Raw genomic sequence first — 21,137 nt, forward strand, 5'->3', positions numbered from 1 at the left:
CTGCAGGTGGATCGGTAGGTGTCTCCCAAATAAAAGGCCCTCATACACGTGTTTTTTCAGAGTCGTGTAGCGGTATATGATGTGTCCCCGCTTCTTGTAACACGTGTCCGTGCGTAATCCTTGGGTCAGTTTTTGTTTGCACCCTCCGCCAGGAGGTTGTACCATTGGTTAAAACAGTAGTGATGGTGAATAGGTGAAATAGTGCTATAAAGGTGTTCTAAAATACCCGGACAGCCAGAGGTTCAACTTTAATATTTCTGGATTCGGGTAGAAGATTAAGGCGTGTCGCTATGGAATTATTTAGGAATTCTAGCGCACTAAACTTGTGAGGTTAAAAGTGGTCGACATGTTTCAGCCTTATCTGCCTGTTGGTCAGTCGGCTTTCCTCAGGACCATAAAGTGATTAAGTGAAAAAAAGAAAAGAAAAAGGTAAATTTGTAACCTGATTCGTTTTGTGGTAGTAGGTCACATTGTACCTGTAATAAGAGAAAAGGGAGATAGTGCAACCACATTTGTAGCGAATAAGTGGGAAAAGACACTTCAGCAATGTACAATGACATAGAGACACAGTTGAGAATTATGAAGCATATTATTAAAAAAACATAATTAAAAGCGAGTTGTGCAATACTAGACTCAGAGTCACATTCATATTAAGCGTCAACTTACTCATTCTCAAAATTCTATGCGGAATATTGTGATGTATAAATCCCAAAGTCGTATTTAGGCGTCATGAAATCATTTCTTTATAGTGCCCTGATATTAAAAGCGCTATTTACTTTAGGGCGCAATTTTATTGTTACATTATCATGACGTCAAAGGTGCTAATCAATTTTACTGTGTCATCACGATTATCTTAGACATTGGTATAACGATGTAATACCTGTTCGAGTATAGACTCTTACTATTATTTCAAAGTACATGCAGTAGACGGTACCAAGCACTCGTTCTACATGTATTCTGAAAATCGAACATGTGCATACTGCCGCTATAGTATCTTTAAATGCGCACTCTGGAAAGCCTATTCAGAAAGAGATTCTATTCGAAAAGTAGGCACTTCTAACAAAAGTCTAAAACTAAGCAAAACTCAGTACAGAGCAGGGTCTTCACATGCGCTTATGCGTAACTGGACCTTATGGAATGTACCTCTACATTATGTAAGACTTGTCTCCTCAGGAACCAAGGCAGTTAGGGGGAGGCTTCACTGTTGTGGAGTGATACTATAGCAGCAGTATTTTCTTTTTTTTGATAGTTGCGAATAGCCGGCGCGTTTCGTCCGTTGCCGGACTTCTTCAGGGCTTGAAACAAACTGTCAGATATCGAGTTTCACATCCGTCTTTGTCAGGCTTTCATGGAGTTTCTTTTATTGCTTGGAGAGTTGTAAGCAGGGTCACAGATCCTAGTCACAGTCGTTGTCAACAAAGAAGCAAGAGTAGGCCCACAGAAAAGTCAAGGGGCTGGAACATACACGAGCATCAAGTTGTGGTCTTCTGGTAAGCACCTATCAAAAAAAAGAAAATAAAGAATAAAAACTGAATAAAAGAAAGAAAATCCAAGTTACAACTTTTGTGTGTCTTATCTGAATATTTGGGAAAACTAATAACTCTGTTCATTTATATGTTTTTAATTACTGTCTTGCAACAATGTATAACTTTTGAAGGGTGCTGTCCAACTATCATAACTAGAATAGTAACATCTCACAATCTGAATTGGCCTAAACCGATGTTTGCCAACAAGAGAAGCCGCAACCTCAAGGACTTGCTGGTGCACACGAGACCCCCACCTAAGAAAAAGAAAGACACACCTGGACTGTGGAATAACAGCCCAGTAACAGGCCATTACCCATGTGGAAACTGCACAGTTTGTGACACTACAAAACCCACAAAGGAATTACAGCTGCTTCCCAACTTCAATTGGAAATTAAAAAGACATACGAACTGCAACACAAGCCATGTCATTTACATGATAACTTGCCCGTGTCAAATGAGATATATTGGCATGACCTGTCGTAAAGCAAAACAAAGACTTTGCGAACACCGCAGCAATGTGAACTGTAAAAAAACAACCACAAAAATGTCAACTCACTACAAAGAATCTGGGCACTCTGTGAATGACCTACAGTGGGTTATCCTGGAAACCCTTGAAACTGTGGACAGGAATGCAGCTAAAATTTTATTTGAAAAAGAGCAACGTTGGGTGCACAGACTTAAGACAGACAGTGAGGGCCTGAATGATGCCGTTCCGTGGTTATGTCTTAACAAATAATTGATATTTTGTCTGAATTACGAATTTTCTAACGTTCTTTAACTATGAGAAAATTCAGAATGAGCGCCAAAAGAGTACATTTTCATAAATTCCATCTGTCATCTATTTCTAAGCTAGAAATGATTACAATTCTTATCTGTAAATTAGGTATAACAATTTAGTACAACTAATAAGTACAAACACTCGAGTAACTCTTCAGTTTCCATCACTATGCAATAAAAGAAGACAGGTTACACACTGGCGATTGATTCCGGGTCACCAAGGGCAGAGACAGCACAAGCTGCTAGACGGGTGTTTGAAGGCTAGAGGTATTGAGGAGCATTGCCCTTTTCGTTATGGAGTAAACCGCAAGTATTAAAACCCCTTTACTAAACTCCTTTTTTCCTCACTCCACAACAGTGAAGCCTCCCCCTAACTGCCTTGGTTCCTGAGGAGACAAGTCTTACATAATGTAGAGGTACATTCCATAAAGTCCAGTTACGCATAAGCGCATGTGAAGACCCTGCTCTGTACTGAGTTTTGCTTAGTTTTAGACTTTTGTTAGAAGTGCCTACTTTTCTAATAGAATCTCTTTCTGAATAGGCTTTCCAGAGTGCGCATTTAAAGATACTATAGCGGCAGTATGCACATGTTCGATTTTCAGAATACATGTAGAACGAGTGCTTGGTACAGTCTAATGCATGTACTTTGAAATAATAGTAAGAGTCTATACTCGAACAGGTATTACATCGTTATACCAATGTCTAAGATAATCGTGATGACACAGTAAAATTGATTAGCACCTTTGACGTCATGGTAATGTAACAATGAAATTGCGCCCTAAAGTAAATAGCGCTTTTAATATCAGGGCACTATAAAGAAATGATTTCATGACGCCTAAATACGACTTTGGGATTTATACATCACAATATTCCGCATAGAATTTTGAGAATGAGTAAGTTGACGCTTAATATGAATGTGACTCTGAGTCTAGTATTGCACAACTCGCTTTTAATTATATGTTTTTTTAATAATATGCTTCATAATTCTCAACTGTGTCTCTATGTCATTGTACATTGCTGAAGTATCTTTTCCCACTTATTCGCTACAAATGTGGTTGCACTATCTCCCTTTTCTCTTATTACAGGTACAATGTGACCTACTACCACAAAACGAATCAGGTTACAAATTTACCTTTTTCTTTTCTTTTTTTCACTTAATCACTTTATGGTCCTGAGGAAAGCCGACTGACCAACAGGCAGATAAGGCTGAAACATGTCGACCACTTTTAACCTCACAAGTTTAATGCGCTAGAATTCCTAAATAATTCCATAGCGACACGCCTTAATCTTCTACCCGAATCCAGAAATATTAAAGTTGAACCTCTGGCTGTCCGGGTATTTTAGAACACCTTTATAGCACTATTTCACCTATTCACCATCACTACTGTTTTAACCAATGGTACAACCTCCTGGCGGAGGGTGCAAACAAAAACTGACCCAAGGATTACGCACGGACACGTGTTACAAGAAGCGGGGACACATCATATACCGCTACACGACTCTGAAAAAACACGTGTATGAGGGTCTTTTATTTGGGAGACACCTACCGATCCACCTGCAGACCTTGGTTATGCAGGACCAGTGATCCTTTCCACATTGATTTATAATTATTGAAAGGAGATTGAAAGGATCTCTACTCTCTCTCCCTCCACCAATTGATGATACGCTCAATAAATGTATCCCATACAGGATCACTGTGTTTGGTTCGTAACCCGGCAACATTCCACGATAGTAAGTTGAGAGACGTGTCCAGCTGGGAGATTGCTGGATTATGATGTTAAACATTAGCCTTAAGATAAGTACCTAGTCCTTCTCTATTAAACAGGTGTGACTACAAACAGCCTGACAGCATTTTTCAACAAAAACAAAAAAAATTCAGCACCAAAAACAAAGCCCCTCAAGCTCAGAACTATCCATACCATGGTGCACCACACAATTAAATGCTGCCTCTAGCCACACAAACCACAGCATCACTTCCATCTGATCATCGAAAGAGTGCAGAGAACGCTCCTAGTTTGTGATTAAAGAATGCAGTGTAATTTTAATAAAGAAGAAGGGACACAAAGTGTGGTTCATAAGTCTAAATTTTATCCTGTGGGCAGGGTTGGGTATCCTTAAACATTTTACAGTATTTAGGATGGGTTAAGGGAATGTCTACAGCTGTGTGGAGGCACCTACTTCTTTAACAAAATTAGAAAATAAAGTGTGGAGCAATTACTAGTCATGTAAACAAAAGTCCTGATAGAGTGAAAGGCAGTGAGCATGTTTGAGCGGGTGAGAGGCAGTGACTGAGAGTGAAAAGCAGTTTAAATGAGTGAGGTTGATTCATGCAAAAACAGAAAGACTAGGTTCACTGTTATAGAACTCGATTCAATACACTTTTATTAGAGAGCAGTATACATCCCCCACTATTGCTATTTTTACTAAAATATTCTCATTTTATGTGCACTGAAGTAAAAGTAATAAGTCTCATAAGCACTGGGAAGGCATACATTGTGTGTATATTTGAAGCCATGTTCTATCATTTTTGATTTCCAAAAATTAGGAAGACACTTGAATCCACCTAACTTAAACACTGAAAATAGCATAGCTTAACTAGGACTGTGGTTTGCCTGATTTGCAAGCTGCAGTGAGCATTAACCACCTGCATAATGAGTATTTCAGCTCAGTCAACGTTACTCAGAAAGCAACTCTGTTGATTCTCTCACATCCCAACTAACAGACTGCACTAAGTACACATTTACTTTTATGTGGCAGACACACAAAAAGGTCTGTGCTACTTTTGTGATTAATTACTAGTAATCTGCAATTCAGTGAGGTCTTCTCTTCCTCGTCACTGTAATTACATTGTGCAGGTGAGTCATGTCAGAGAATCAAACAACTGTGCTAGTCCAAATTTAACAAAACACAACTTCCCGCCCGCTTACTATGAGGATAATAACTGACCTTATAGCCTGTTTTTAAGTGTTAAGAAGCCATACAATGTCAAAGAGAGACTATTAAGGGTGGTGGGAGGGAGGGTAGAAAGGCTGTGACACATAGAACTACTTCTAATGAAGGTCCCCAGTATCATTGCTACCTTATTCCTCAAGTCATTTCTTATATTATGAGGAGATACCGAGCAGTGCAAGTCTTTGATTAGTAACTCTTGCCAAGCACATCTTGCACACTGTTGCCGCTCTTGAGCCTTTAAAACACCACTTAGGAAGGAATGGGTCTGTCTAATACATTTTAGGGGTGAACAATCAATCCTGCTCCGATCGCAGAGTTTTCCCACTAGGTGTTACGTTTGTATCACGGAGTTCCAGCAAAACTAATCAAACAGCTGCACAGCAGAGTTTTTTCCCGCACGCGGCTCACCAACGGTAAGTTGTGGAGCAGGAATTGTGTCCCCTAGCTTGATTTTGAGGCACTGAGACTGCACCCAACGAGATTTCTCAATGCAAGCGGTTGCAAGTTTTCGCGGTGAGCAAGCTGCAGCTCGAGTAGAAAATCTACTTAAGCAGCAGCAAAGAAGCAGCAGCCCGTGGCACGCTGCAGGGTGCCAATCATGCTGATTTTGCAGCTCAGAACAAGCACCCAGTGCTAAAAAAAATCAGTGTGATGGGCTGATTCCACCTGCTTGTGATATTCTTTGGAATCTTCCAGTTTTCATGTAACTCCACGGAATACCGCAGAGTGAAACTGTGAGTTCCGCCCACCCCAATAAATTGTCAAGTTAATGGCTATGAAAAACAGCCAGTATGACCTATTATTTGTGTTCCCAGAAACATTTACCTGTTGAAGGCAGTGTTACCAATAGACATACATGTACAGAAGTACCTTAAAGGCTCTTCAATCACTTGCAGGGACACCACAGTACATCATCAGCAGGCTTATAGGCTCCCATCATTCAGAAATGATGAGGCATGAACTATGTTCACTAATGTGAGTAGAAACCTCTTGCTGAAACATTCCACTAAATAAGACCTAGACATCTTGAAAACAAGAGTTCCTTGCCAACAAATAACCTACTAGACACCAGTAAAACATAAACATATTACAGAATAACCGCAACGTATTAAAACACTCTCAGTATTCACCTTATGATACTGCTGATGCAATAAGAAAGACCCAGATCTAACTTGCACATCAGCCACGAAGAAAGCAGGGCTAAGGCCATCATTTCCACATCATGTAGGACTATGACCCTCTCCTTATTTACAGCCTTATTCATCAACGGGCCGTTTTGCGACCCCCTAATAGCGATTCATAGCGAATCGCTATTAAGGACTCGCAAAACGGTATTCATGTAGGAATTGCTAAATAAATAGCGATTCCTACACATTCCTGATTTGCGAGTAGCAAATTGCTAATCGCAAATAAGGAATAACTCCCCATTCATTCCTATGGGTCAAAAGGCCCATAGGAATGAATGGGGAGTATTCCTTATTTGCGATTAGCAATTAGCAAATAAGATAGCGATTTAAAGGGTGCCAGGGGTGTCCAAAGGACACCCTGTAGCACCCCTTAAATGCAAATTGAAACAGGTGTTGCGCACACACATGTCCAAAGGACATGTGTGTGTGCAACATGCAACTTAGAAAAATGCTTTTAAAAGCATTTTTCTAAGTTTTTGCTTTTTACCAAGAGGTCTGACCTCTCGGTAAATAGCGGCCCAAAATTGCATTTAAAGAATCTCAAATAGAGATTCCTTAAATTCAATTCTTCGCAAATGTGCGAATTCTTAAATAGCGAATTTTGCATTTGGGATGATGAATCCCAAATGCAAAAATTGCACTCGCAAAAGGCAAGATTCTGAGAATCTTGCCCTTTGCGAGTGCAATTTAGCTTGATGAATCAGGCGGTTAGAGTTTGGCAGAGCAGGATAGTCTCCTAAAAGAAACATATGTATCATCTATAGTGTCATTATTAACATCACTGCACTCTTAAGTGAAGCTGACGGCATACCCACCACATTTTGGCAAAAGGTCTGCATCTGCTCAACTCAAAATGAGTCCCTTAACCACTTGGGCGCTGATGACTAGCTCAGCTCGTCATCAGTTGCGCCGCTCGCACGCTGATGATGAGCTGAGCTCGTCATGTAACGCTGCTTTTTAAAAAAAGCCGCGCAGCGCGAAAAGAGCCGCCGCACGCATGCGGATAAATTCTCTGAGGGAGGGCAATCCAATTAAGGCAGAGCGATCCTTGTTGTCCTTGATACAGATCAATGAAAAAAGATATGAATGTGGGATCTGAGACCTGTACACTAACCCCGGTTAACTTCCTGCCCTTCTCCCACTTCACTCACCAGTAGTATGTGTCCAACCCCAAGAGTGTGTATGTCCACTACATATAATAAGTAGGCAGTCGCTTCTGTGAAATTAAATTAGTGTTGCTTGATGTTAGTGAACTATAGCCATAACTTGTGGAAGGCATGTGTTTCTACTTTGTTTTACCGGATGCACTTGTCTCCAAAAGCTAGACACTTTGTTCTGTTGCACCAAATGCATGAGTTCTAGAATCAACGCTTCCTAAGATGAAAACCATGACTATTGTTGGTACAGAATTTTCTTTGGCACCCGGTAACTAAGTTAAGTGGAGGCTCAAAATGTGAGAAAAATAATCAAATTTAAAAAAAAATGGAAATGTGGGTGCACGTTTGCCAACATTATTAGTTTCTGACAGCCAGTCTAGTGCGTGCTCTGCGCCAGTCACTATTCCTAAGCCTTTTTGCCCTTCAAAACACAGCAGGAGGATTTTCCATCAAGAGACTTTCCTGGGGATCTTAGCCTTCTTTTCCCATCAGCACACGGTTAGTTTAAAAGTATTTTTATACGTTTCATTAATTAGACCTTAGTGCAATGGTGACAGGCATTTAATACAGATCATAAATTATGCGCACCACATATACGGTAATTTTCTTTAAAAAGGTAGACATATAATTATAATAAATAGATTCAAATAAAGGTTAACAGGAAGAAATACCCAGATAACTGTAATTTACAGATTAAAAGTGCTAATCAATAGATCTCATATGGCATGCATCTACAAGCATTCAAACATATTCCAACTACTGTACATTTCAAACATATCTTAGGTCTACTGAAATTAGTACAATAAAACTATAACATCAATCCCCCCCACCTATAGTTACCCCTCATCAAGAAAAGTAATCCTAAATAAAGTGTCAAAATATTCCACATGGACAAGTATATCACAGTGGTACCTAATATCACCCAATTTATCAGTATTAAACTAGATTTCCCTTCCCATACCTGCAAGAACTCGGGGAGCTATTTGACAAATCTGTATCTGCTTCTGTGGCCAACAAAATATCCACCAGTTGTTCCCACACTTTAACCCTCTCTATTTTCCCTTGTCCTCTTTTTATCTCACAAAACAACACAGCACTTTCCAAACTTGCCCATTTAACCATTTCTTTATGCCACCTAGTAATTTGAGGACCATGCGCTGATTTCCAGTGCATAGTGAATTCTCGTTTTGCCAAAATCAAACCTGTCTGTTTTCTGGGAATCTTTGCCTTCCTTGGGAACCTTTCCCATCATCCCACTGTGCCTACTTATTACTTCCAATTATCTTTTGCTCTTGCCCCTAAAGAAATAGGGCCCTGCTCCTTAAACTAAAAGACTTGCAAGAGACCCTCCTCCCCGCCCTTACACCGCCTCTATTTTGCCCTCAAGTTGGCGTTGTTTTGTGAGTGAATTTGATCAAGTTGAAAGCTGTGCTTAGTGTGTTAAAAAGTATAGGGGCTCAAAGATTTTCTTAGTAGTCCTATGTCACTGTTATTAAATGCCAGAGCTGCTGAATACCAACACTGCCTAGTCTTGATTTAACATTATTCCTCTCTGCAACCTCCCTATGCTGTCAGTCTCTTTAGTTCACTCTTGCATGTTCTTTTTTTCCTATTTTCTTCCTTGGTCCTTTTTTTCCGTGTCAGAGTCTGGTGTTGAAAAATAAGCCATTGTTCCCGCAACAGAGGGCCACCACTCGCAACCATTAGCACACCTTAAGCACTGGCACCAAGAGCAGTCTAGATCCTGGTGGAACCATGGGCAGGGATCTGAGGCAAACCGCCTGCTCCATGTACCCGGCCACTAGTCTAATAATGATGCCGATGCAGTAATCATATCGGACCAGAGATATTCCATTTAGAATCAGAACCCATTGGTCGTTTGGAATTTACCGGCGTATTAAGTGGGTCATCAACGGGTGATATGGTTTCCCTCTCTCCATAAACCCTTGCAATTACAAACCGTTTGATTTACGTGAAGAGGAAACTCTCCATACAAGATGAGATGCAACACGTACCACAGTCGAGTTAATATTTAATTCCGACTCTCCCACGGACTCAAGTTACCCTTCTCATACTTCCATCGCCAAGTCAACATATTTGTGTATAAATACAGACTTCCTGAAGAAGGCTCACGCCGAAACGCGTAGAAATGGGAATGTATTTCTGTATTTTATAAATTCAATTGGATTGTTTGTTGTATCTTTTGTTATTTCATGTACGGTATTCTTGTCATATAGATTATAATTTTTATGTATGAACCAAAACAACAAAAATATTTTCTACAAATAAGATGATTGAGAATGAATAAAATATCAAAATATAAATAAAAAAATATAAAAAAAATAAAATGTAGTGTTAGTTGACTCATTAGCATTACGTTCTTCTTGACTTAAGTACAATAGGCACAAAACCCGGTGCAATTTCGCTCCTCCATTTTCTAAGGAACCATGGGCAGATCCCATTAGGTCAGTGTGCCTCATTTTCCTTATCCGACAACATTGGGAGCAGAAGTAATTGAGTTCTAAGAATGTGAGCTACAAAGATGCCCCATTCATAGATCGTGCAATGGACTATACTTTAGATATATGTATGTGTGTGTATATCTATGTATACATACACAGCAAGTAAACTGTAACTCGCTCCTGAGAAGCTATTGACCTCACAACAATATTTATACTGATAAATTGATACATAACTAAGTCATATTAAATAATTTAATGCAGCACCATTACATAACACACATCTCAGCAAAGAACTGGTTGTGTATCCATAGTGATGTATTCAATAATATCAATATCACAGTGGTGTGCAATGTAACCAGTAATGTAATCAGTGTTATTTTTTATACCATCTGTTACATCATGTGTGAGGTCATGAACACTGCATTTGGAGAGAGGGTAATGGTTTGCAGGGTGAGGTCACAAGCTATGGTTTGTGTAGCACAAGGCGTGGCAGGTGTGTGCAAGCACTACATGCGCTTAGGCCAGAAGGGGTTTTAAGGCACTCCTTCCCACATCACAAAATAGTGGCAGCCACATGATGGACACCTGAAGAGTGCCATTGAAATGACACTAAGGGAACATTACTTATGGCCTGGAATGGGCCATGATGTAGATGGAGGTGATTGTGAAAGATTGTTTGGCACATCTAGTGCTAAGTCTGAGGAGACTGTCGTGTAGCACTATTCACTGAGGCATGGCCCATGAAGTCCTTGAAGAAAGTAGCAATCTAGATCATGCGACTGAAGGACATCCTGTGTAAAAAGTGTAACGTGCGACTGAAGGACATCCTGGGTAAAAAGTGTAAGTATGTTCTAGTGCTGATCACTTACCATTCAACATTGTTTGAAGGCATGCTTTGGAATAAGCTAAAAGAGCTAGTCCTCTAACAATTAAAACAGACTGTATTAATTTCTGTATTCATATATGAAAAAGGAATTTTTTTTGCAGAAAACTGATTTTTATGGACAAAGGGGCCGCACCCCCCTCCCCCCGCCGGGCCCCGGAGACAGGTGAGGGCCGGTATGGACCAGTTGGCGGCGGCCAGACGGTGCCGCAAATTCAAATGTTTTGCAGGCAGTTTTCCCGCATTTACAAATGATTGGTTGCCTGGGGGAAGAGTGGGGGAGAGGGGCCATGTGGGCGACTTGCAGGGGCAGCAGGACAGCTTAAAAGGCTGTAGTTCAGCTTGATGAGCACCTTTGCTGCCTACCTGCCCCTGAGGATTGATTGACTGAGCTTGCTGCCCTTCTCCACGGAGGAGATTTAAGTGAGGCTGCTTTGGCAGCCTCACTCAACCCTTTGGAAGGGCAACCAAAAGGGCCACTTGGGATTAGAGCAAGCACCCAGAGCCTCCCAGTGCTTCTACCCAGCAACTTGGACTAGTGGTTGCACTACTTACGTCAGCCGCGGTGTCCCTCCCCCTACGCTACCATCACCCGGGGCATCCAGCACTGTTGTGGGGTCTGCGGTTGGGACTAAAGGTGAACAGACACATATTGCCAGTCATGCACATGATCCAGTCCTTTCTCCTAGGGATCAGTTAGGTTTGCATTTATCTAAGGATATGAGGGCAAAAATAAACAAGCATTTGCAATGCAATAGGTCTCGCATTAGGAAAGTTTGAGCTATTGGTATTGTAAATGACACATTTTTTATTTATGTGTTGGTTTTGACAATAAATTAATAGCTTTGTCATTTACAATGCCAATAGTTATAACTTTTGAATATGTGACACCTATAGCATTTGTAATGCAATATGTGTTGTATTTACGTGACTTAGATATATTGATATTACAAATAACAAAGGCTTTTAATTTTTTTTAATTAATACTTAAATAAAAGTTATTGTAATTTATAATGGCAATAGCATAAACTTTTGTAAATAACTTTGATTATGTACAGTGTATTTTATTGTGACGAGAATCCAAGGGGCCCATTAGGATGTCGGGCGGATTGCCCCCACCAGGCAGAATGCCCCCCGCCATATTAGTATGGCGGGGGGACCGCGGCGGACGGAAAGACCGTCCGCCGCTTTTCTGCCCTGGTCGCCTTGCGCCCGGGCGGAAAAGGATTAATATAGTGGCGGTGTCTAATAGACACCGCCAGCATATTATGATGTGCCAAATCAGATGTCTTTCTGTGGCGGCGTTGCCGCCATGGAAAGGGCCCCCGGAGTGAAGGAGGGGTGGGGGTGCACACAGGAGGTACCTGTGGTACCCCCCACCATTTGCATAAACAAAGCGGCAGACACCGCACGGTGCCTGACGCTTTGTTTATGCAAATGCACGCATGCATTTTTAACATTGTGGCGGGCGGTGCAGTGAGCACCGCCCGCCACAATGTTAAAAATGGGGGATGCGCCCGCCACTGTGGCGGGCGCATTCTAATGCACACATCGGGACCCCCACCCTTAAGGCGGGCGGTCCTGATTTTCGCAAGCGTGGCAGGCGGGCAAAGCCCGCCCGCCATCCTAATGGGGGCCCAAGAAGAGAAGTGAAATATTAACATTTTTGTGACATTTGTAATAAAGCTTGAAACATTGATAGAACATATTTGAACCAGTTGTTGTTGAATGGTTGCATAGATTGATGCTGTGGGACACACATAGTGATGCTGTGGTGCCCCTGAGTGATGCTGTGGTGCCCCTGAATGATGCTTTGGTGATGCGATAGATAGTGAGGGCGATAGATAGAGTGAGGGCGATAGATAGATAGATAGATAGATAGAGTGAGGGCGATAGATAGAGTGAGGGCGATAGATAGAGTGAGGGCGATAGATAGATAGACAGATAGAGTGAGGGCAATTGATAGATAGAGTGATGGCGATAGATAGAGTGAGTGCGTTAGATAGACAGATAGAGTGAGGGCGATAGATAGAGTGAGGGCGATAGATAGATAGATTGATAGAGTGAGGGCGATAGATAGAGTGAGGGCAATAGATAGAGTGAGGGGGATAGATAGAGTGAGGGCGATAGATAGAGTGAGGGCGATAGATAGATAGATAGATGGATAGAGTAATTAGGTAACGTGTAATTATGTGGCACTGAGTGGTATTTGGAGTGTATGTTGCGTTGAGCGCAGTGTAAATATGTAGCATATTATTATGTGGCACTGAGTGGTATTTGGAGTGTATGTTGCATTAAGTGCAGTGTAATTATGTGGCGTGTAATTATGTGGCACTGAGTGGTATTTGGAGTGAATGTTGCATTGAGTGCAGTGTAATTATGTGGCGTGTAATTGTGTGGCACTGAGTGGTATTTGGAGTGTATGTTGCGTTGAGCGCAGTGTAATTATGTAGTATATAATTATGTGGCACTGAGTGGTATTGTCTGGAGTGTTTGTTGTATTCAGTAGAATGTAATTATGTGGCGTGTAATTATGTGGAGTATTGACTGACTCTCAATTACATTTATATGTAGATGTGATACAGCTCCAAGAGCTATTGTTGCTTTACAGCATCAAATACACATATAAACCGATCAGAAGCATTGTGTAGCCAATGAAGCAGCCAACAGAATCAGAGGATGGAGGCAAAAAAGTGTTAGCTACGTGGACAGATGGTACGCCTATTTAGCATTATTCATTCATTGTATTAAATGCTTCACCTTATAGCCATAACATAGCAAAACCAACACACAGAAAAGTTTAAAATTCCACTTAGTACCATTAAGAACAAATGTATAAAAATACATTCCGTTTCCTTCATGAAAGTAAGCTCAGTTTATCATATTTGCAAAACAACTAAAAGACAATGACAGCAATGTAACAATGTTTGTCCTTTCATCCTGGAGACAACAGAAATCAGTTCCAGCATTTAACAATTATTTGGTGCAAAGCAAGGAAAAAGTAGTGATAGTGTGCAAATATAGTAGGTTAAAGTTCATTCTGCTTTTTTCCTCGAAATGGGCCACACGGTTCGTATATAAAAAACAACAAATGAGACAGTAGCAATAAAAACTCTCGGCATTGCGTGGCGGGGGTGGAGGAAGAGCGGATTCCTTTGTAGTCTGATGCCGAGGCTCAGACAAATGGTGTTGCCGAGGCTCAGACAAATTGTTGAAACATTTGTTTTTGTAGTAGAATTTTGTTTGGAATCCCGCTGTTAACTTGCCTAATGTAAGCTGTAAAACACGGCAAAAGCAAACATCAGCGGTACAAAAGGCACGATTCATGCAGACTAATAAATGAGAAAACAATTTAAAAAATGGTTTGCGAAAGAACGGAGCAGAAACTGAATGAAAAACACGCAAAAAGCAAATTAGTTGCTACAGCAGTGCAAATATCAATAAGAATGCAGGCTAATAAATATGAAAAACGTAACAATGCGGGTTGAGAACTAGCGTAGCGAAAAACGAAGCCAAAACACGCCAAAAGCAAAGCATTTGGTACATTGTAACAAAAAATACTAATAATGCGGGCTGATAAATGAGAAAACACTACTATTGCGGGTTGAGAAATGTTGTAGGGAAAACTGAAGGAAAAACATGTATAAAGCAAAGCAGTTTATACATTGGAACCAAAAGCACTAATAATGCGGGCTGGTAAATGCGATAGTAGAAACGGAATCTAAAACTAAAACCGCACAAGACACCCGCAAGAGAGGCACTACTATGGCACGAGATGCGGGCTGATAAATGTGAAAAACGTAATAATGCGGGTTGAGAAATGCTGTAGCGAAAGCTGAACCCAAAACACGCGAATAGCATAGCATTTGGTACATTATAACACAAAAGACCAATAATGTGGGCTGATAAATGACAAAACACTCGAAAACCAAAACCGCCAAAGGTACCCGCAAAAGAGGCACGGAGCACTACTATGGCACAAGATGCGGGCTGATAAATGTTAAAATCTTAATAATGCTGGTTGAGAAATGGCGTAGTGAAACCCGAAGACAAAACCCGGCAAAACCAAAGCATTTGGTACACTGTAAAAAAAAAGACCAATATTGTGGCCTGATAAATGTCAAAACACTACTAATGCAGGTTGAGAAATGTTGTAGCGAAAACCAAAGCCAAGAAAAAAAACGGCAAAAGCAAAGCAGTTTATACATTGTATCAAAAAACACTAATAATGCGGGCTGATAAATGATAATACACTACTAATGTGGCTTGAGAAATCTTTTAGAGAAAACCGAAGCAAAAGCACGCATAAAGCAAAGCAGTTTGTACATTGTAACCAAAAGCACTAATAATGCGGGATGGTACATGCGATAGTAGAAACGTAATAGAAAACCAAATCCGCACAAGACACACGCAAAAGAGGCACGGAGCACTACTATGGCACAAGATGTGGGCTGATAAATGTAAAAACCTTAACAATGGGGTTGAGAAATGGTGTAGCGAAAACCAAAGCCAAAACACGCTAAAAGCAAAGAACTTGGTATATTGTAACAAAAAATACCAATAATTCGGGTTGATAAATAACAAAGTACTACAAATGCGGGTTGCGAAATGTTGTAGCGAAAGCCGAAGCAAAAGTACGCCCAAAGCAAAGCAGTTTGTACATTGTAACAAAAAAAGCACTAATAATGCGGGCTGGTACATGTGATAGAAACGGAATCGAAAACGAAAACCACAGAAGACACACCTTGTTAACATATACATGGTGTTTTATAATCGTGTGAAGTAGTTACTTTCGGCTCCAAGAAGACGGACGCCAAGCTTTGCAGCTACTTTGAAGGTATTTGTGTCTGCTATGGCGCTAAAGCAGACAATGTGAAGAAGACTGAAGAAGTACTTGGGTGCAGCTTTAACACCAAGCCAAACAGCAGGGGTGCAATGGTGTGTATGTATTGTAAACAGAAACACAGCATTAAAATAAGGCCTGTTAATTTGAAGGCTGGGGCTCCAACGAAACGGATGTTATGGCAGACACTAACGTAGTTTAAAACAAAAAAAAATGTAGTGTCCCGAGGAGTCACTTGATAGCTGTACGCAAAAATGATTTTACATTTATAAACATTGTGCGCTAAGCAGCAAAACACTAGATAACCCACAAAAAGTGTAATTGAAACACTAATATTCTGTGCATAAACATATTTAACTTTAGCAATAGGACAGTAATAATGCAGTTTGAGAAATGGCTTAGCGAAGTCCGACATAAAAACACGCCAAAAACAAAGTAGTTGTTACATTGTGATCAATAGCACTAATAATGCGGCCCGAAAAATGAAAAAACATGAATAATGCGGGTTGCGAAATGGGGTAGCGAAAACCGAATGAAAAGCACAGCCAAAGCTAAGTAGTTGCTACTTTTGAAATAACAATGTGGGCTGATAAATGCGATAGCAAAACAAGCTCTGGCATTGCGCAGAGGGGGGCGGAGGAGAGCATTCCTTTGAAGTCTGAAGCTCTCGGCATTGCTGTGGCGGGTCTGATGCGATGATGCGAGGCACAGACAAATGGTGGTTTGTGACGTGGCGGGGGAGGGCGGGGGAGCGGAAGGGATTCCTTTGAAGTCTGATGCAGAGGCTCGGGGAGCAAATGGCAAGCGCGCGCACGGAGCACATGCACTGTGCGTAATCCGCCTGCCAAAGCCCTCTTGGTAAGCTTTCCTGGTGCACCTCTATATGTCTCAACAGCTGCAATGCGCAAGCGCATTGGCAGGTCGAGACCTAAAAAGGGTGCATATTTTGATGTTTTTGAACGGACTGTGGTCAAACCTCCTGAGTAGGATAACAGAGAGTCCAAGGACTGTTCACATAAATTGAAATAGCCTAAAGTTGAGGAAACAATTATGAACTGGATTAAGGGTTTTACTATTTATCAGTCAGTTCTTCTTGAAAATTATCCAGAGTTGGGTCCTCAGATTTCCTTTTAAATGAACAAAGTAGTGGGTGCTTACGAGGAGTTCGGAGGGTCCTGCTGAAAAGAATACGATAAAGAATTCAGGCTGAAGGAAGCCACGAACCCTGGGATGTTTTGGGATCTGACTGATGTGAATGCTTGGTTGTGGCGCATGATGTTGAAATAACAGAGGGTGGTGGGCAGGCACCCTTTCATCAGGTTTCAGGAGGGGGAGAGCGGAAAGGGGTGTGTTGGTCATATAATAAGAAAGCGTGTTCAAAGCCGCAAGGTTCTTGTAAATTTAAGCACAACTCTTCCTTTTGTAGGACAACAGGGCACCCAGAGTTTAAAAGCTTTAAAAAATCCAAGGAAAAGAGTGGCTCAAGATGAAGGGTCCCTCACCCATGGACAAGCTAATCCCTCACCGGTCTCCTTACTGGCTATGAACCCTTGGTTAAATAGGTACCCTCATCAGGAACAGGCTTTCCAATTGTATTCTGGTTTTCGATTTGGTTTTAGGATTCCTGCTGTAGGACAGCAGGGCCCAACATTTTGCAAAAACCAACAGTCTTTAGTCCAGGGAATGGAGGTGGCACAGAAGAAGATTTTCAAAGAAGCAAGATTAGGGAGGGTGGCTGTGCCATTCGATAGGTCTCCATTGGCTGGTTTTGATTGCTCTCCCCTTGGTTTGGTCCCCAAAAAAAACTAGGGGAATTTAGGTTGATTCACAATTCGTCACCCCTAAATGGGCTTCCGTTAATGATGTCATTGACCCTGCTTTGTCCTCAGTCAAGTACGCATCCCTGGATGGTGCTCTGGAGCTGTTAAGGCAGCCAGGTCCATGAGCCCTTTTAGCTAAAGCAGATATAGAGTCAGCATTCAGACTGTTACAGTCCACCCAGACGACTACCATTTGTTGGGTTTCCAGTTCCAAGGGAAGTTTTATTGCGACAGATGCATGCCCAATGGCTGCTCAGTATCCTGTGCTTATTTTGAGCAATTCAGCACCTTCCTGGAATGGGTCTTTACACAGATGGTTGGTTCTAGTTATGTCATTTATTATTTAGATGACTTTCTATTCTTAGGCCAAGGAATACTGAACACTGTGCCACGTCCTTAGCACTGTTTAAGCGTTGGATGTCTAACTTTGGTGAGCCTCTGGCTCATGAGAAAACTGCTGGGCGAACATCGACACTGACTTTCCTAGGAATAGAGATTGATTCTCTAAAAGGGGAATATAGACTGCGAGCAGAAAAAGTGCAGGCCTTCTGAGCCTCACTTGAATCCTGTTTGGTAGCGCGGAAGGTCTCCTTACATTAGCTACAGGTTCTAGTAGGTCAGCTCAATTTTGCCTTGCGTATAATATCAATGGGCCATCCCTTCTCGCGTTCCATAGCCCAGGCTATGTCTGACTGGAGGGGGAACCACCATTAAACACGCCTGTCTGGAGATCAAAAACATAATTTGAGGATCTGGTGGTCATTTCTCTCAAGTTTCAATGGTTCTAGGGTACGGCCAGCTCCCCTGCGGTCCAGTCATGATTTTGGGTTGTTCACAGATGCAGCAAGCAGCATTGGATTCGGGTCTGTACTGTGCAACAAGTGGTGTGCACAGGCCTGGCCCGAGACAGGTTTGGAAAGGAACATCACCTTTTTAGAACTTTTTCCTATCTTAGTGGCATTACATATCTGGACTGACCAGTTTCACAACCAATCAGTCACATTTTGGTCCGATAACATGGTGGTAAGGGAAAGTATTAACTGCCAGCATAAGAAATGCAAGAAAGAGCTCATGCTGTTAAAAGAGTTGGTCTTGATTTGTTTAAAGAATAACATCTTGTTTAAAGCAAGGCAACGTGCCCGGAGTTTTAACCCCTTCCATGGCATATACCTCTCAGGTGCTCATGACGAGCTGAGCTCGTCATGACCACACCCGTTTTTATTGCTGTCCAGCACAGCAGGGGAAACTCTCTAGCAGCGATGAGGTGAAGTAACGCTGCTGATGTATTATCTAGTCTTAAGCTGCAGGAATTTCGGCTCTTCCATCCAGAGGCAAAACCCACACACTTCCCAGCACATCTCTGGAGCCTTGGAACGCAACTATTCCTGGTCTAATCACGGCCATTCTTGCTCCTAAGATCCTAGGAGCCTACAAAAGGGCTTTGAGGCATTATGTTGCTTACAGTGATGCCAATCCGTAAGCGCAGCTTTTTTGCTTAGATAACTGGCTGTGTTTTGTTGAACACATGAGAGCTCAGGGTAGTTCCGCATCCTCAGCTAGGCGGCTCTTAGCAGCGCTCGCCTTCTTCGCCAAACTGGGGGGTGGGGAGGGGGGGGCATGGATCATTCTGAATCCTTTTTGATTAAGAGGGCCTTAAAGGAATGGGAGAGCTAGAAGGGTACACCCCGGACAAGAGGTGCCCCATAGATGTTGATAAACTAGAAAGGATTTTAGGGGTTTTGGACAAGGTGTGTGTATCTGGGTATGAGGTGACTGTTTACAGCTGCCTTCTCGCTGGCACTCTACAGAGCCTTCAGGGTCTCAGAAATAGTGGCGAGATCCAAGCAAGACATCCACGCGGTCTTTTGCTCAGTAATATTTCATGGTTGGGGGACAATTTGGTAGTCACCATTCCGCGCTCGAAAACAGACCAACGTGGGAAAGGGGATCAGGTGATTTTGAGGAGAGCGGGCAGTGTTTTAGGGTGTCCAGTTAGGTCGACTCATGCATACCTGCAAAAGCGACCTAAGGTGGCATCGGCTTCACTATTGGTTCATGCTACAGGTGTCCCCTTGACAAAGTACCAGTTTTCACATATGCAAAAAACCCTCGCGGCAGCAGATATCAAGGGTACCTTCAGCACACATTCCTTTAGGATAGGTGCCGCAACATCTGCAGTAGGAGCTGGGCTTAACATAGAGGCAGTATAGAGGATTGGCAGGTGGAAGTCAGATTGCTAAAAACGTTATGTACGGCTAAATCTGTTATAGACACAGGGGCTTTCACTGGGCCATTAAATGAACAATTATGTTTTTTACTTCCTGTGGGTCATTGGTCATTCCTTTGTGCGTCGTGCAAGGTCAACGTTCAATCAGAGTCGTTTGTCCAAACAGGCGGCAGAAGCAGGTCTTCAATTTCACTGGGCCGGTAGGGGTGGTCTTCGTCTGGAGGGCCTATGCGCGGTCGTTGAGGAGGTCGCAACCTGGGGGTACCGCCTCCGGAACTCCTCATTCGCCGTATCGGCGGCAACGATTTGGCGGCAAGGTGCAGAAGGGCCCTGTTTGAGGACGTGTTGATTGAAATCGCCTGGTTGGCTAAGAGATTCTCCCAGGCAACCATAGCATGGTCTCATATAATTCCGAGGAGAGTATGGAAATTTGAGCAGTCTGTGAAGGGCCTTAACAAATCTGCCAGGCGTTTGAACAGCAGATTGAAACGATTACTCAATGCAGCATGGCTGAAAACAATTCCTCATGGTTGCCTTGGGGGGGGGGGGGAATTTTTGACAGAGACGGGGTCCATTTGTCTGCTTGGGGTAACAACCTTTTTGTAGAAAATTTGGTAGCCTTCGCTTTGCAGTATTTCTCACATCGCTAGGTGGTCATATTTGTGGGGAGTCATGGTTGGTCGGGGAACCAACCATTCCTGTGGCGGTTAAGGAGTCATGTTTTGACCACAAAACGGGTTACCAACGTGGGGCATCACAGATCTAAGCGCAGGCGTATTCAAGGTGTTGGTGGTTTGTCAATAACCCGGGGCAGGGGTGACACGGTCACAGGTGAAGGGCTGGGGGCATCCGCTGCCGAATTGTCCCTGGTTCTAGAGGGTACCCCGTGATACACCCCGTGGGAGTGAGGGGGGGTTGGTGGCTCCTCCAGGGGACAAAGGTATGGCCCGGTTGCCCAGGCTCATCCCCCCGATTGGGTGCCAGGGGTTGTCCCTTTACTGGGTTGCTCTGGCATGATTCTTTTTGGGGGGGCCCGCTGCCTTGCTGGCCCTAGCTCCATCTATCTTGAGGGAGTGGAAGGTCGACCTGTAAACGATGCCATTAGGAACCGGGAGGTGGTGAATCATGACTCCTAAGTGAATGTGAGAATATGCGGGCAGGAGATTAGTTGTATTAGAAAACGTTTATTGAATTGATATGAACTTTTTGTATATTTATAGAAATGTAATGCAATATGTAGACAACAGTTGAATTTTAATATTGTGATTATGAGGTGTAATAAATACGGCCTGAGAATGGTTAC

The sequence above is a fragment of the Lissotriton helveticus genome, chromosome 5_1 (genome assembly GCF_964261635.1).
Source record: "Lissotriton helveticus chromosome 5_1, aLisHel1.1, whole genome shotgun sequence".
Classification (NCBI taxonomy): domain Eukaryota; kingdom Metazoa; phylum Chordata; class Amphibia; order Caudata; family Salamandridae; genus Lissotriton; species Lissotriton helveticus.